The sequence below is a fragment of the Triturus cristatus genome, chromosome 4_2, assembly GCF_964204655.1.
Source record: "Triturus cristatus chromosome 4_2, aTriCri1.1, whole genome shotgun sequence".
NCBI classification, from domain to species: domain Eukaryota; kingdom Metazoa; phylum Chordata; class Amphibia; order Caudata; family Salamandridae; genus Triturus; species Triturus cristatus.
In genome coordinates this window covers 615,489,123-615,506,321 of record NC_140586.1, presented here as the reverse complement: position 1 = coordinate 615,506,321, position 17,199 = coordinate 615,489,123, and the positions used below count along the sequence as shown (strand labels likewise).

Here is a 17,199-nt window from a genome sequence, read left to right as displayed (position 1 = left end):
TGCCTGTTCCACGCACACACCCTGAGGGCACCGGCACTGTTCAGGCAGTGCAGTGCCTCCCTCATTTTTTGAGCTCAGTGTCACCTTCCCTCCATGTTGGCGGCAAGCCTAGGAAAGGATACGCCCTGTGGGAGACTCGGCTGCAGTGTAGGAGAGTATGGGAGTGCACAACACAGCAGCTGAAGCACTCCTGGGCAGACATTAGTGACTGGGGACAGGACTTGCTTAACTTGCTTGATGTCAAGGTTGCAGGGCTCAGTGAGTAATAATTATTTTTTGCTTTCTAAAAATGTGAATATTTGTTTTTCAAATAGCATGCTGCTCACACTGAGAGATACGTTATGTTTAAGTTATGTGATGTGATTGACTGATATATATATAAATAATATGTAAAAAGATGCTCATATATAATTGTGTCGGAACAATCAGCATTTTAAAGTCTTTTGTTACTTTCAATGATGTTGTCACCATTTATAAATGTATCAGACCACTCATGAGGTGATGTGATCAAGACCTGTGTAGGGTTGAAATGCGTCTGTGGATTCTGCCTGAATAAAATATTAACCATGGGCGGAGAGCAAGAAATGCGCTCACGCATGCTCCCGCGCATGGTATTGGTATTGGTAGGGTTTTTTTTATAGAGCGCACAACTCACCCTGGGGCATCTAGGCGCTTAACTGGGAGATACAGGAGATGAAATATACCTACAACGCATGGAACAGATTAAAACAGGAAAGTTTTTAATTTCTTCCTGAAAATGGTCAGTGACTGAATTTTACGGACTGCTAACGGAAGCTTGTTCCAATAGCTAGGGGCTAAGTATGAGAAAGCTCTACCTCCTGTGCGTGTGAGGCGGATTCTGGGAACTTGAAGGAGGTCCAAAGAATTGGATCTGAGATTTCTCTGAGAAGAGTATTTGACCAATTTCTTTCGAAGATAGTGAGGACCTCTTCCCCTTAGAGCATTATAGGTCAAACAGCAGATCTTAAAGATTGATCGATTTCTGATATTCAGCCAGTGCAGTTCTCTCAGCAATGGTGTTGAGGCCGAGCCTGGAGGGCGATTCAAAACAAGCCGTGCTGCCGTGTTTTGAATAACCTGAAGTTTAGCCAGATGGATTTGACTCACTTCAGCCAGCATCGCATTTCCATAATCTAAGCGACTGACAACCATTGCCTGGACTAAGGTTCTACGCTGAGATATGGGGAGGTATGGGAAGATTTTCCTAAGCAACCTAAGTCCATAATAGCAGGAGCTGGTTATAGCTGCTACCTGATCTTTCATAGTTAGGGTCTGATCTAAATGAATCCCAAGATTCTTTACCGGCTTTTTGGGAATGGGGGGGGGGGGGCAAGTTGGTTGGGCCACCACTCATCCGACCAGCTGTTATTGGCTTTACCTAAAAGCATAACCTCCATTTTACCAGGGTTGAGCTGGAGGCAGTTTCTTGACATCCAGTCAAAGATGGCAAGCATACCGGAGGCAAAGCGGGGTTTGTCGAGTTCTGGGTCCGGACCGATTGTGAACATTAGCTGGGTGTCATCAGCATATGACACAATTTCAAAACCCAGATACTCGACTGCTTTTGCCAAAGGAGCCATGTATAGGTTGAAGAGAGTAGGGCTCAGGCAAGAACCCTGGAGGACTCCCCTGTCAAGCAGCATTTTTTTTTAAACATACGGTCCCAGCATAACAGTTTGCGTTCGACCCAATAAGTACTGTTTTAGCCATTTCCAGGCTTGACCTTTAATGCCACAGTCCTGAAGTCTCTCCAACAGCTTCGAGTGGGAAATAGTATCGAAAGCTGCGGAGAGATCAAGGAGGATCAGAATGACTGATCCTCCTTTATCAACAGTTAGCCTGAGAGAGTCTGTAACGACCAACACAGCCGTCTCTGTACTAAAACCGGGACGGAAACCAGACTGTGATGGATCTAAAAGATGGTTTTCCTGTAAGTACAGGCTTAATTGGCTGTTAATGCAGCTTTCCAAGATTTTTCCTAGGAGAGGTAGCAGGGATCTGCCGATGCTTTCTTCAATATGGGACATACGACCGCCTCTTTCCAAGCAGTCGGGATTGTGGCCGAAGTGATGGAATTATTAAATATGTCTCGGATTGCAGGGGCACAGCTTAAGGCCAGCTCTGCCATAATTTTGGGAGGACAGGTATCCCATGGTGATCCCGATTTAGCTCTCGAGAGAGCTTTAATCACCTCATCAACTGTGACTAACGAAAAACAGTTGAGGGAACATACGTTTGTATTGTTTTGATTCCAGGGTGATTGAGAGGAAGCCATCAGAGAGTTAGTAGTGGTGGGGAAATTAGCATAAATATTCAAAAAAAATTCCCGAAAAAAGGAGGCCAGGGAGTCACATAGCTCCTGTGATTCTAGGAGCCGCTGTCTGCAGGCTTTTGGCGAGACAAAGTCCCGGACAACCTTAAATAGGGTTTTCTGGGAGTTGCTCGCATTGTCAATTTGACCAATAATATATTGCTGTCTGGCAACCTTTAGGTTCAGGTGGTATTTGGACAAAGCCCTCTTGTACAGTGTTCTGTTTTCCTCTGATTTGTCCGAGTGCCATCTCCTTTCCAGATGCCGACAGCTAGACCTTTCTAGCTTCAATATACCTGAGAACCAGGGAGTTGAATCTCTCTGGGGCCTTGATTTCACTAAATTCTTTGGAACAATTTTGTCTAATGCTCCTTCCAATGCAGTATTAAAAATTTCCAATTGTTCACAAATATCTTTAGTGTTGTCTGATTGGTACATGGAAAAGGTCTCATTAAATGCCAAAGGAGAAAGATTGTCCCATCTCCTACGTAGCTTTAGGGATTGTTTAGTGGGCCGTATTATACTTAATTCGACCAGGCAGGTTATATAGATCGTAATCATATAGTGATCGGTCCATGGAAGGGGGTACGGTGGGTCGCAGTAGATCCGGTCCGAGTTGGAGAAAACTAGGTCTAATTAGGTCTCATAGGTGCCCAGCATTGTGGGTAGGACCAATTATTCGTTGAGTGAGGTCTAAAAGTTTGAGAGAGAAGCCAGTAATAACTTCAGGGTCCTCTACTTTTTCTCCATGAAAGTTGAAATCTCCCAACAAGAGGAAGGTTTTTGCTGCTAGTATATGAAGTGCAAGATATTCTACTAGCACATCAACAAAACTTCCTTTGGTACCTGGTGGGCGATATACTATAGCTCCATACCAGGTGTCAGAAGGAGAGACAGTGATTTTAAAAATGCCTAGTTCTAATTGTTCATTACATATTGAGGAGACCCATTTTGCCTCCAGGTCTTTTTTAAAAGCGATGGCAATGCCTCCTCCTTTTTTATTTTCCCGGTCCAAATGAATAAACTTATAATTCTCTGGAATCGCCAGCGTAATCATCGCATGGTTTGAGGGATTTAACCAGGTTTCGGTAAAGAAACACACGGTAGGGTCCTGGGAGGTCAGCATGTCCCATATTTCAAAAGGGTGTTTCGCTAAAGATCTCGTATTACACAAAATGATTCTATGGGACATGGTGGCCAGAGTACCTGGTTTTTTCACGACAAGATTGTGATTGGGTTCCTCAACTGTACTCAATTGGTATTTGCAATTGAGACAGGATACTGGGCCTTCTAACATGAAAAACTTGGCCTGCAAACAGTTATTTGTAGGCCATTTTTGTGCTTGGGCGCGCTTATTTATAAGGTTTAAAGCCTCCGCAGAGTAACTAACTACGGGGGCCTGGATCTGGGACGGGGCGGCACGACTGGCCCCTGGCCGCGCAAGGGCGCGGACGGGCGCAGACGGGCTTGCCTTTGGCGCGTTTGGCGCGCCGCCGGCGCGCCCGCTGCGCTCGTCCGCTGCGCGGCCGAGTGAGCATGCTCATTCCTTGCAAAAAAATTCACATGCGCGGGTGCGTGCGCAGATCATTGTGAAACAGAGGAAGAGGAGGACGGCAGCCCGGGGACGCCGCAGTCAAGGTAAGTGTTTATTTTTTTACCTTTAATGTATATTTAATGTAAATCTTCCTAGGGGGATGGAGGCGAGTGGCAGAGCGGAGCGGAGTTTTGTGGACCTCTGTGTAGTGCCGCTCCTCCAGCTCTGCCCAGCCTTATAAAATATTTGGTGCAGATTGTTTGGCTGGTGTGGCTAGCTTCCTGCCCTCTGATTTCAATGCAGGGTTCTTTTGGACTATTACTTACAGTGGCGTCCGCAAAGACGAGCCCCGAACTGCAAGGCTGAGCACTTCTGAATATCGTTATAGTTAGTTGCACATTTCACTCGTACAAAACCATAGAAATTCAGCCGTTATAGTTAGTAGAGCTAACTATAAATCATGCACCCTCAATGCACTGCTGCTGACGTGACATATTACATCATTCATTACATGGTCAGTGACATCACTGATGACATCACTGATGACATCTCAAATGACATCACTGATGACATCATTTAGTGACTGTGTGTTTCTGTAAAGTTTAAATGTTTTATAAATATATTGGCCAAGGTATATTGAAGAATGAGTGGGTGTTTAAGTGTGTGGATGGAGGATTTAGTAGATGTGTGACTGACTGTATAAGTAAGTGATTAAATGTGTCTTACTAAATTCATGGGTTAGTGACTAAACTGTGTGAATGTCTGTATGAGTCCATCTATTGCTCTGTAAGCTGCTGAATTGGTTGATGAGTAGCGACATGAGTGTCTATATGGGTTATTGATTGGTTGCCTGAGTATTTGTATGGGTGCCTCAGTGTGTGTGTGGGTGGGTGGGAGGTGTGTGATTTTGTGCATAGATGTGTGAGTTCTTTATTCACTGGGTGTATGGGTTCAAGACTGCATGTGGAAACAGCTGTATGGGTGGGTGAGTGTGTGTATGGATATGTTGGTGAGGGAATGGATATCTCAGTGCAACATGTCCAAGTAACTACATATGTAAAACACAGTGCATGAGAGAGTTGGAGTATATAAATGACTATATGTGAGAGTCAGTGATTGTAAGAGGGCTGCATGGATGAGTGTGTACTTGTATCAGTGATTGTATAAGAGAGTAAGTAAATGTTAGTATCAGTATGAATAAGTGAGGTTGTGTGTGTATAACTGTATAGCTGAGTAAATAGAAGTGTGATTGATTCTTTGCATGACTGACTAGATGTGTGAGTAACTCTGGACGAGTGGCGGCGTGTGAGTGTTTGTATAGGTGTATGAGTGCCTATATTAGTGTTGTATTGATGAGTCACTGCATGTATGAGTGACTGTATGGGTGAATGAGTGGATGTGTGTGTAGACCTAGGAAGCGGTGCGTGTGTATGTCTTAACATCTTGACCACTTGCGTTGGGATAGCCTCGCACTTACCGCTACTCCGCTGCTGGCTGCTCCTGTAATTTACTTTTAAAATACGTCCCGTTTTTGTCTTCTATTTTTAACTTAGTTTCTTGGTCTTCCCCTGTTTTTAAATTCATGCCACCTGCATACCCGCATTGCTGCCACTTCACTCTCACCTTAACTTGGTCAATCACCGCGTTTTAGCGGGTCCCTGCCCACTGTCTCGTGTTGGTGGCCATCTTGGGAGGGGGGACATTGCATGAGGCGCAGGTAGCGCTCTAGTGTTCCTAGTGTCCCGTGCTCGGCGAGCATAAAGCTAGCCATGCTGACGCGCAGCGTCATCACGCAGCGTCATCGCCGGAATATGGCCGGAGTTTCGCCAGAGTCAAGCCCGTCTGTGCCCGTCCGGGCCCAGACGGGCCTAGTGCCTGTCATCATGCCCGACTCAGTGGCGCCATCGATTACTAGGCTTCGATATGGGAGGGACGCACTATTGACTTTGCGTCCGCCCCATCCCATTAGTTGTAGCTTTGCACGGATGGGAACCATTCCGTTTTTACCATGTAGAGCCTGCCCCTCCGGCCATAATTCAGTGGCTGTGAAATCTATTCTTTCCATGGCTTTGTTAAATTGCCGGTCCCTGCCGAGCCACGCCATTGAAATTAACTCACTTATCTTAGACCACGAGTTGGATGTGTTGTTTCTCACTGAGACCTGGCTCTCCCCCAGCTCAGGTCCTGACATGGTCAGAGCACTCCCCCCGGGTTTTCACATAGTCCATCTTGATAGACCTAAAGGGAGGGGAGGAGGAATTGCAGTTCTCTATAGAGACACTCTTGCTTGTAAGATTCAGAATGGAGGGGTGACTGATTGTGAGAGCTTACAGTTCTCCCTTCGGTTGTCACCTACAGTGTCTTTGGTAGGTTTGTTGATTTACCGTCCTCCTGGACCCCCGGGTAGCTTCTCTAATTCTCTCCTTGAAACTACTGCACTCCTTGCCTCTTCAACTGCCAACTTTGTTGTCCTCGGGGATTTTAATATCCATTTTGAGGACCCCACCAATGCCGCGGGAGTCGATCTGCTCGATGATTTTAAATCTTTTGGAATTAATTTGGCCAACTCGGGCATGACCCATGAGAAGGGCCACTTGCTTGATCCCATACTTTCCAACTTGGACCATCTCATTTCATCTCCGGCTCTTGCCCTGCCTTGGACAGACCACTTTCTGGTGTCCGCGACATGGCAATTCAATAGCCCAACTGCAGTGGTCTCACGGGTGCACACTCTGGAGAGAGCCTGGTCGAGGCTCCCAGTTGACACCTGGGTGGCACACCTGGAGGCCACGCAGCCCCCTCTGGGAGCTAACCCAATAGTTGCTGATGCGAATTTTCATACCTGGCTCGTGGATTCTTTGGACACTCTCCTACCCAAAAAGAAACAACTTACGAGGGGGAAGAGAATGGGCTCTGCACCCTGGTATTCGCCAGAACTCAGAACCCTGAGGAAGGGATGCAAGAGGCTAGAGCGGTCCTGGAGGAGAGACTGGAGTGAGGCAAGTCGTAAAGAATATCGTGCGGCCCTGAGCAGGTATAAATCCGCTATCCGGGTGGCAAAATCAAGATTCTTTGAAGAGCGTATAGGCTTGGCGGCCAACTCGTCTAAAGAGTCATTCAGGGTTATTAAGGAGCTACTGAATGCCCCCGATCCTCAGGTTATCCACGAGGACCCTCGCAAAAAATGTATAGAATTGGCCTCGTTTTTTAAAAGCAAAATTGATAGTATATTGGCCTCCCTTCCCCGGCCAGGTGAGGTCTCGTCCTTGGAGGATAATCCCACCTCCCAACTTAGGTTGCAATCGGTGGAGCTGGCCTCCCTGGGTCCGGTCACTAAGGAGGAAGTCTTGGTGGCTCTGGGGTCTATGAAGAGCGGCTCCCCGAAAGACCCAGTACCTATTAAATATCTTAAACAGGTGTCATCTACAATTGGTGGCCCTGTGACGGACCTGATAAACCTGTCTCTCGTCCAGGGGGTAGTTCCCCCCAGTTGGAAAGGGGCGGTGGTTAAGGCCCTTTTGAAAAAACCTAACCTTGACCCCGCCGACCTCGCCAACTTTCGGCCTATCTCCTTGCTGCCGGGTATCAGTAAGGTGGCTGAGAAGCTGGTGAACAGCCGCCTTTCGGACTTTTTGGAAACCAATTCCCTTCTGGGCGACTCCCAAACGGGCTTTCGCCCCGGTCAGGGGACTGACACCGCCCTGCTGGCGGTCGTGGAGAATGCGAGGAGCATGCTGGATTCGGGAGGTTCAGTGGCAGTGATCCTCCTGGATCTCAGCGCTGCTTTTGACACCGTGGACCATCAGGTGCTTCTCCAACGGCTTTCGGGGGTGGGGATTACGGGTCTGGCCCTCAAATGGTTCGCCTCCTTCTTGGAAGGTCGCTCATTTGAGGTATGGGAAGGCCAGGAAAAATCATCTTCATCCCCTCTCCAGTGTGGTGTGCCACAGGGCTCTTCATTGAGCCCTACCTTATTTAACGTTTACATGGCCCCCCTGGAGAGTGTGGTACTGCCGCTGGGTATTAAAATCATCAGCTACGCTGATGATACTCAGCTGGTGGTTGGCCTTCCCCAGTCGGCGCACCATCCCGACCGGCTGCACACGTGTCTTGAAAAGATCTTCACGTGGATGTGCAGCTCAGCCCTAAAGTTAAATGGCTCCAAGACGGAATTGATGCTGCTGGGGAACTCTTCTCCATCTTTGTCCCCCAGCAGCTGGCCTGACTGTCTTGGACCGGTACCCCCCCCCAAGCTGGAGATCAAGAGCCTGGGAGCATGGCTGGAGCAGGACCTATCGTTTAAAACCCATGCCAAAAAGACTGCTGGCGTGTGCTTCGGCCTGCTCCGCTCAGCCCAGAAGATTCTGCCTTTGCTCCCAGTAGCCACTCGTAGGCTTCTCATCCAGGGACTTATCATCTCGCGACTGGATTTTAGCAATGCGCTTTTCCTGGGTGCTCCCGAGGCTACCTTGAATAAACTACAGCAAGTGCAGAACGCGGCTGCTAGGCTCCTGACGGGTCTCCCTAGGCGTCAATCTGCCCGCCCGGCGTTGAGGGCATTGCACTGGCTCCCGGTGAGGGACAGGGTGAAATTTAAGTCACTCTGCATCGCCCACAAAGTTTTGCATGGGGTAGGTCCACCTATTTTGGAGGAATTGGTTCAGCCCTACAAGGCCTCTCGTTCTCTCCGCTCTGATCATCAACATCTCCTTCAGGTTGGCAGGGTGAAAAAGGCAAGAACCGGTGGCAGAAGATTTTCAATAAATGTGGCCTCTCTGTGGAATTCATTGCCCCTACAACTGCGCTCGGAAGCTAGTCTCCTTCGGTTCCGTAAACTTTTAAAAACTTTTTTGTTTTTTGTGTAATCCCCTCATCCTTGCAGTAGCGGTATGTGCCGGCAAGCGCTGGGATGCCTATTGGTAACCAGGCGCTATATAAAACTCAGAATAATAATAATAATAATATGTAATAACTGGTATTAGTGTCTCTATTGTTTCGAAAATGGTAGTCTGTATTTTAGAGTGGGTGTAGCAAAGGTTTTATTAAGGTATGAGGAGGTGCATCAGATTTTCACATGGATGATGTCATCAGTGATGTCATCAGTGATGTCATTTGAGATGTCATGAGTGATGTCATTGACCATGTCATGAATGATGTATTATGTGACATAATCAGCAGTGCATTGCGGGGGCGTGAGTTATAGTTAGCTCAACTAACTATAACGGCCGAATTTCTATGGTTTTGTACGAGTGAAATGTGCAACTAACTATAACGTCCCTGAAACCTATGGATTTTTCATTGAATTTCAAATGTTTTTTTAAATGTTAATTTGTAACTATAATGTCCCTGAAACCTATGTTTTTTTCAGTGAATTTCAAAGGTTATTAAAATGATAATTTGTAACTATAATGTCCCTGAAACCTAAGGATTTATTAGTGAATTTCAAAGGAATTTTAAATGCTAATTTCTAATTATAATGTTCATTAAGCCTATGGTTTTTTCAGTGATTTGAATTATCATTCCATTCTCAACCTGGTGAAAACAGACGATATTGTCAGTTTTCCAGCAATGGCTTCCGCAAAAATAAATCGCCACAAATGTGAGCAACAACTAACGCTAATAATAATAATAAAACAAGCGATAAGCTGCGGCAGCAGTAGGAATGTAAATTCTGCCTTTTACTGGTGTAAAGTAGGATGACTACCTACAGTGTGAAAGGGAGCCCAGCCCAGAATCACATCTGAAGACCAACTCATGTCATAGAGCTAGTGATCATGCACCTCCCACACCCAAGAAGGCCACAAAACCCACTGCCACCACCCTCAGGACCTCCACCCTGGACCACCCCCCCTACTACCACCGAGGCAGCCCACAACAGGACAGCAAACCTTCCAAAAACAGCATGGCCCCTCAGCCACACAATAGCTGAATGTTGCGAGATGTGGCAACAAAACATATGTGAAGGACGCAAGTCACACACCAATAATAATGCACACAATACCAAGTGTAGCGGTGATGTGCTGGATAGACCTCACTATGCAGAGCACAAACCTCTCCATGTGTACTTTTTCTGCTGGTGCTTGTAGTGTTGTGGACAGTGGAAGCAACTATGTTACCTCAGGCAGTGGGTAGATCTCGGTCATGTACCTGTCTAATCGACCCCTGTAAGCGAAAGCGCAGTGGGCTGCTCCAACGTACGCCACTCCAGCATAGAAGTGTGAATAAATAGGCTGGGGCTCTGGGCGTGGTTCACTTGTGTGAAGCCTAACGCATCTGCCAGAGCAGCCGCCCTCACCCTGCCATGTGGATGCCGCCATGTCCGCCGGCCTCCTCGACACAGGCCTCCTGCGAACACAGCGGCAAAGCACCACAGACTTATGTCTGTACAGACTACTGCCTTCGATCTACACTGCGGACAGCAGGGCTCGCAATTCAGATTGAGTTGCAATTGCAGATGACGCAGTCCAGTAGGCAACAAACATTGCTACCAGTGCGGCCTTCCCAGACCACGCATCATCGCTAGCTGTGCACATGCGGAATGCTTCTGATGCCCCTACGTCAGTGCACCACAACTCATGGACCCTTTATGATAGAATATTTTGTGTGTGATTTCAGATCTGCTGCCCCTACCTCAGTGTACCACAAGTCATGAACCCTTTACGATAGAATCTTTTGTGTATTATTTCATATCTGATGCCCCTAACTTAGTGCAGCACAAGTCATGGACCCTTTATTATTGAATCTCTGTGTGTGATCCGATGATTACTGTTTTACTTGTTACCAGCACCAACAATTCCCGGAGGGCTGGCTTACACTCACCCCACATGCATCCAGCACAGACGTCACTGGCTGGACATGTGACCCTGGTAATAAAAAGGAGTTGAGCGCACGTGCCCGTACCCAGTTCCACTATCTATCTGTATCCGTGTGTTCATTATGTATGCAACATGCTGCTCCTGGGCCCTACCACATTACATTGTGCTCTGGACAGCGTATGCAACCAACTTACCTTTGACAGTGGGAAAAATCTTTGATTATGTAACTTTGTCTCGGTCATTGTACAAGTACGTACGTAGAGACTGGATGACTAGAGTACTGCAAGGAGAGTGTATAGTGAATTTAGAAGTGCGTGGGGATTGGCGGAGTGATTGTATAAGTACATATCTTGGCGCAGCCTAACTCCGACAACGAGCTTGTCTCTAATTGGCTGCCCTCCATGTCCCAAAAACTGAAATTTGGACTTTGCATGGCCCTGTATTGTTATGTTATGTTATGTTAATTGGCTTGTATAGCGAATGAATCACCCCCGGTGGGGTCTCTCAGCGCTTGCAGAGTTGCAAAAGAAAGTGTAGTGACGTGTTATGCCAAAAAGAGAGTGGATTTCAGGGCCTTTCTGAATTTCAGATAATCCGGGCATTGTCTTAAGGGCAGGGGGAGCTGGTTCCATATTAGGGGCGCCTGATAGGAGAAAGCTTTTCCTCCTGTTCGGGTTTTTATTATCCTGGGGATTTTGAGCAGAGATTTAGACCGAGATCTCAGGTCCCTTATAGGGATATATTGGTGGAGCCTCTCCGCCAAGTAAGGGGGACCGTTACCCCACAATGCCTTGTGCATCAGGCAGCAAAGCGTGAACTTCACTTGTTTCCCTACAGGTAGCCAGTGTAGTTGTTGGAGCAGCGGGAGTGAGGCTGGCCTGTAGGGTGCGTTAGCAACTAAGCGAGCTGCGGTATTTTGTACCACTTGCAAGCGGTTTAGGGCGGCCTTGTTGGCCGCAACCAGAAGAGCGTTGCAATAGTCTAGTTTGCTCAGTACCAGGGCTTGTACGAGAGTCTTATGAAAGGAGTCCGGGAGATAGGGGAGGGCTCTTCTCAGGAGGCCCAGCACCTGGAAACATGCACTGACTGTGTGGGTAACATGTTCTTTCATTGTAAGAGCCTGGTCGAGACGCACCACTAAGTTTTTTGCTGTGGTTTTTGGGGCGGGAGCAGTACCCAATTCTTTAGGCCACCAAGTGGGTGCCCATAGGAGAGGAGCTTCTCCGAAAAGGATAATTTCTGTTTTACTGGCATTCAGTTGCAGAAAGTTACTGCTCATCCACTGTGAGATTGCCAGCACCCAGAGGAAAAGGAAGCTTGGGCTGTCTGAGATGACTTATCGAAGGAAAAGATGAGTTGGGTGTCATCTGCGTAGGATATTGGGACAAACCCGTGGTATCTCAGCAGCGTGGCCAAGGGGGCCATGTAGATGTTGAACATGGTTGGGCTCAAACATGAGCCCTGTGGCACACCCTTGGTCAATTCTTCTGTGGTGGACCGAAATGGACGCAGATTGATGGTTTGAGTGCGCTTGGAGAGGAAGCTGGTTATCCATTCCCCCCAACCCTGCTTCCCTCATTCTTCTGAGCAAGGTCTGGTGGTCAACAGTATCGAATGCGGCGGAAAGGTCCAAAAGCACCAGGAGGGTAGCTTGGCCCTGATCTAGCGCAAGCCTGATGTTGTCTGTGATGGCCACCAGAGCAGTTTCTGTACTATAATTAGCGCGGAAACCAGATTGGGACGGATCCAGGTAGCCAGCCGATTTGATATGGTCAGAGAGGTGTTTATTGACATGTTTTTCAAGGACCTTGCTCATGTAGGGTAGGAGGGAGATGGGGCGTAGATTGGGGAGATCTTCCATGGGGGCTTTGGTGTTTTTCCACAGAGGGATAATCTGGGCCGCCTTCCAAGTTGGAGGTACGAGGCCTTCCTTCAAAGATGAGTTTAATAGGGAGCAGACAGGGTCGGATATCAGGGTGGCAAGGGAGGCTGAGATTTTAGCAGGCAGGACATCTAGGGGTGAGCCTGATTTAACCTTGCGCATAAGTGCTACAGTCTCCTCTCGCGATAGGGGAGGAAAGGCCAGCAGTGTTTTGGGCCCAGCACTGAGGGGTACAGGAGTATCATCTGGCATCGAGGCGCATCCTGTCTTGGTGAATTTATTATAGATGGCGTCGATTTTCTGTATGAAGAAGGTGCTGATTTTATTGCAGAGAGACTGGGAAAGATTTTCTTCTAGTTCACATGCTTTGGGGCAGGTGACATTTTTCAGAATCTGATATAAGATTTTGGGGGTGTTGCCAGCCTGGCTTAGCTGCTGAGGTATATGGGTTCTCCGGGCCCGCTTGATGTTCTTATGATAGAGGGCGACGGCAGTTCTGTAGTTCTCTTTGTCTACTTCGAGATGGGTACGTCGCCACCTCCTTTCCAAATTTTTACAGTGATTTTTATTCTTGCGGAGTTCGGGGGTGAACCATATGGCCTGGGATTGTCTGGGTGCTTTCATGCAGGTTTTCAGGGGGGCTATCGCGTCAATGGCAGTTAGGGCTGTTTTATTGAAGAGGGTAAGGTTTTCTTCAAGGTTGCTAAGCGGAGAGTACCTGGGGGGTACGAAGGCTAATGTGAAAGACTCAGGGTTGATTTTATACCACTGTCTGTAAGAGAATTGGGTGTGGGAGATCGATATCTGGGATTCATAGGGTCCCTGCACAAGAAAGTTAATGAGTGCATGGTCCGACCAGCACACGGGTCGTGGTGCTTCGCAAGGAAGCCGGGGTGAATTAGAGAAGACAATATCAATAGTATGACCTGCTGAGGGCGTGGGGCCATCATTGATTTTGGTGAGATTCAGTATGGCCAGATCTGTGAGAAATGATGTTGTTTCTAATATGTCAGGGCATTCACTGTGTATGTTGAAGTCTCCTAACAGTAAGAAGTTACTGGAGGAGATCACGTGGGGGGCTATCAGTTCCATGAGCTGCACGGAGAAATCCGCAATGGGGCCCGGTGGGCGATATACCAGTGCCCCTCCCCATGAGTCAGGAGGTGCCATTTCCATCCTAAAAATCATAATTTCGGTATGCGCATTGCTGCGTTGTTCTATGTTAGTGATTTTTACTCGCTCGTTGTGGATTATAGCGACCCCTCCCACAGTTTTTGCCTGCCTGTCGAGTCTCTGAATCCTGTACCCTTCTGGGGTAGCAAGGGTGATTGTGGGGCCACTAGATGGTTTTAGCCATGTTTCTGTCAGAAAACCCACATCGGGTGAGTCGGAGTTTAGTATGTCCCAGATCTCTGTGGCATGTTTAGGGAGTGACCTCACGTTTCCCAGAAAGCCTTTCCAGGTTTGCCTGTGAGGGGAGGGTGTAGCCTTAGGGATCAGGTTATGACCAATTATTTTGGGTGCAGTGGGAGCATTTGTGTCTATGTCGTGCTTCCTTGGCTTTATAGGGGTATTTGGCCGAAATTCTGCTGGGCCTGGAGTTGCACTGTGATGCCTGCAGTACATGCAGGAGAAGGGCCCTTCCAGGTGCTGCAACCCCGCATTTCGGCATGCCAAGCCGGGCTAGTGGCTATTGTCCCGGATTGGCAGGAGTTCTGTCACTCTGTATCTCACATTGTTCTTACTGCAATTTGAGGCTGAACTAGCAGATGCCCTGGCTCCTGGCGGCGTCCTGGCGCGGACGGGCGCAGACGGGCTTGCCTTTGGCGCACCTTCGCTTATTGCTACAGCTGCAACACTCCACTGAATGTGCAATAAAAATTCACATCACAGTCCACACAGATGTGACATGTCCACCATCTTTCTTGTGTGGAACTATGGATCAATGTAGGGTCAGTGATTCCCCGTACCTTCCATGTTGGCCATGTTGTGGGACTTGGCTCACAGAGTGACACATCAACATGCGACCCGGGTGACGGCAGCCCTACAACAAGAACACCCGCATGGCATCAGTTGATTCCTCATACAGCTCACGATGGAGCCACGCCTATAGCTCCGGAGTCATTCTTCACAGCCTCACGCAGGACTAGCGTACTCCAGGCCAGCCCACTCTGCTTACGGTTACAGGGAAGGACAATAACGCTACATGGCCCAGATTTTCATTGTAGTGATCTGCTGGTCACAGGTCTAGTTGTCAGTATGCCACAGCCACTCCCTCACGGCTGGTATACACCCACACCAGACCCATCCAGCATAGGCGTCACAGGACACGTGACCCTACCAAAAAAAAAGACCGGGCGCACATGCTCTACACCATTTTAGAGTTGTTCCCACCGCATGCACTTTGATGGCCCATCCCGGTGGTCCGGACACCTTATGTAGGCCTGAGCCATCGAACAGGGAGGCCTACCACCACGTGCGTGGCCTCACTGGTCACTGAGTTAGTGGCACCACAAGGACTGAGCAGGTGTGCAACCTGCGATGATGATAGGTGCACTAGTATGTCCTCTGCCATTGAAAAATCAAGAAGCAGCACCATATGTAAGACTTGTAGTTTTGTGGAGTGCGGCTGCATGATGTGGAGGGTTCCCTGTGCAAAAAGGTGAGCAGTGAGGCCTGGGTGCGCAGCGGTGGGCAAATACGTCTTGGCGGCGGGAGTGGATGGGGTGCAGCAGCCTGGATGCACAAAGGCGGCAGAGCGATTTAGGCGAACGCAGTCGTATATACTCTGCCATTACTAATTCTGTACTATATTTCAGATGTGGGAGCTTGAGGGCTCCACTAGGTCCCGGCGCATGGTTGGAGACACAGCAGTGGTGTAAAGGTGAGCTGTGATGGTGTTGTCCACAGTATGGGCATTCACTCTCCCTCTTCATCTCTTCCTTTCTCTCCTTCACACTCTTTCTCTCTCTCTTCCTCTCACACTGTTTCTCTCTTTCTCTCTCTCTTCTTCTTTCTCACACTCTTTCTCTCTCTCTCTTCCTTTCTCTCACTGTTTCTCTTTCTCTTTGTCTCTCTCACTGTTTCTCTCTTTCTCTCTGTCTTCCTCTCACTCTTTCTTTCTTTCTTTTTCTCTCTCTCTTCCTCTCACTCTCACTGTTTCTCTCTTTCTCTCTGTATTCCTCTCACTCTTTCTTTCTTTTTCTCTCTGTCTTCCTCTCACTCTTTCTTTCTCTCTCTATCTCGCTTTCTCTCTTCTATGATGGACGCATGACACACAATCTTATCTTGCTTTTTGTCTATCAGGCCTGCAATGATGCGTGGCCATCCTGCAATCAACGCTCAACCTGAATTGTGAGCTTCGTTGCATGTACACAATGGGTGAGGAGGTTGCTTCAGCATGTGGTGGACCCTCTTTGACACACGCCGGTGGCGGAAAGTGTGCAGAGAGGCTTGTTTACCCAGCGGCGGGCAGTCACCTCCAGGCAATGGGAGTGGATGGGGTGCAGCAGCCTGGGTGCGCAATGGCAGGCAGTCACCCCCGGGCAGTGGGAGTGCATGGGGTGCAGCATCCTGGGTGCGCAGCAGCTATCATACACCTTTGGGCAGTGGGAGTGGATGGGGTGCAACAGCCTGGGTGCGCAGCGGCGGGCAAACAGCTATGGACTGTGGGAGTGGATGGGGTGCAGTAGCCTGGGTGTACAGCAGCGGGTAGACACCTCTGGGCAGTGGAAGAGGATGGGGTACACTAGCCTGGATACACAAAGGCGGGACAGTGATTTAGGCGTGCGCAGTTGTATGTACTCATCCATTACTGATTCCAAACTATGTTTCAGATGACTAAGCTTGAGGGCTGCCCTATATCCCAGTACGTGGTTGGAGACACACGGGTGGCAGAAAGGTGAGCTGTGAGGATTTTCTCAACAGTGTCAACACTCACTCTCCCTCTCTATTCCTTTCTGTCACTCACACTCTTTCTCTCTCTCTCACTCTATCTCTTCCTTTCTCTCTCTCACACTCTTTCTCTCTTTCTCTGTCTCTTCCTCTCTCTTTCTCATTCTTTCTTTCTCTCTCTTTCTCTCTCTCACTCTTTCTCTCTCTCTTCCTCTCTCTCACACTGTTTCTCTCTCTCTTCCTCTATTACACTGTTTCTCTCTTTCTCTCTTCCTTGTATCTCACTCTTTCTCTCTCTTCCTCACTCTCACTCTTTCTCTCTCTCTTTCTCTCTCCTTTGATGGATGCATGACGCACAATCTTATCTTGCTTTTTATCTAACAGGCTGTGATTCTCGAACTGAGGCCCCCCAACACCACCACAGCTGAATGCGTGTAAAACCTTAAATGATGTGTGGCCATCCTGACTACGCCTGAGAAAGTTCCTTCGGGACGTGGTGGACCCTCTTACACACACACCGGTGGCGGAAGGTGAGTAGAGAGGCTTCTTGCCACAGCATGGGCAGTCACCTCTGGGCGGTGGGAGTGGATAGTGTGCAGCAGCCTGGGTGCACAAGAGCGCACAGACACCTCCGAGCAGTGAGAGTGGATGGGCTGCAGCAGCCTGAGCGCATTGGCGAAACAGAGAATTAGGCGTGTGCAGTTGTATGTGCTCTGCAATTACTAATTCTATACTATCTTTC

At 48.4% G+C, this 17,199-nt stretch overlaps 1 long non-coding RNA gene across 1 annotated transcript; it reads left to right on the top strand.

The window, feature by feature from the left end:
- Nucleotides 1-208: 208 nt before the first annotated feature.
- On the top strand, nucleotides 209-16,432 carry LOC146834752 (uncharacterized). The gene is made up of 3 exons (XR_014960333.1): nucleotides 209-258; nucleotides 15,383-15,447; nucleotides 16,400-16,432. It is a non-coding gene; the product is annotated as an uncharacterized LOC146834752 (long non-coding RNA).
- Nucleotides 16,433-17,199: the final 767 nt, after the last annotated feature.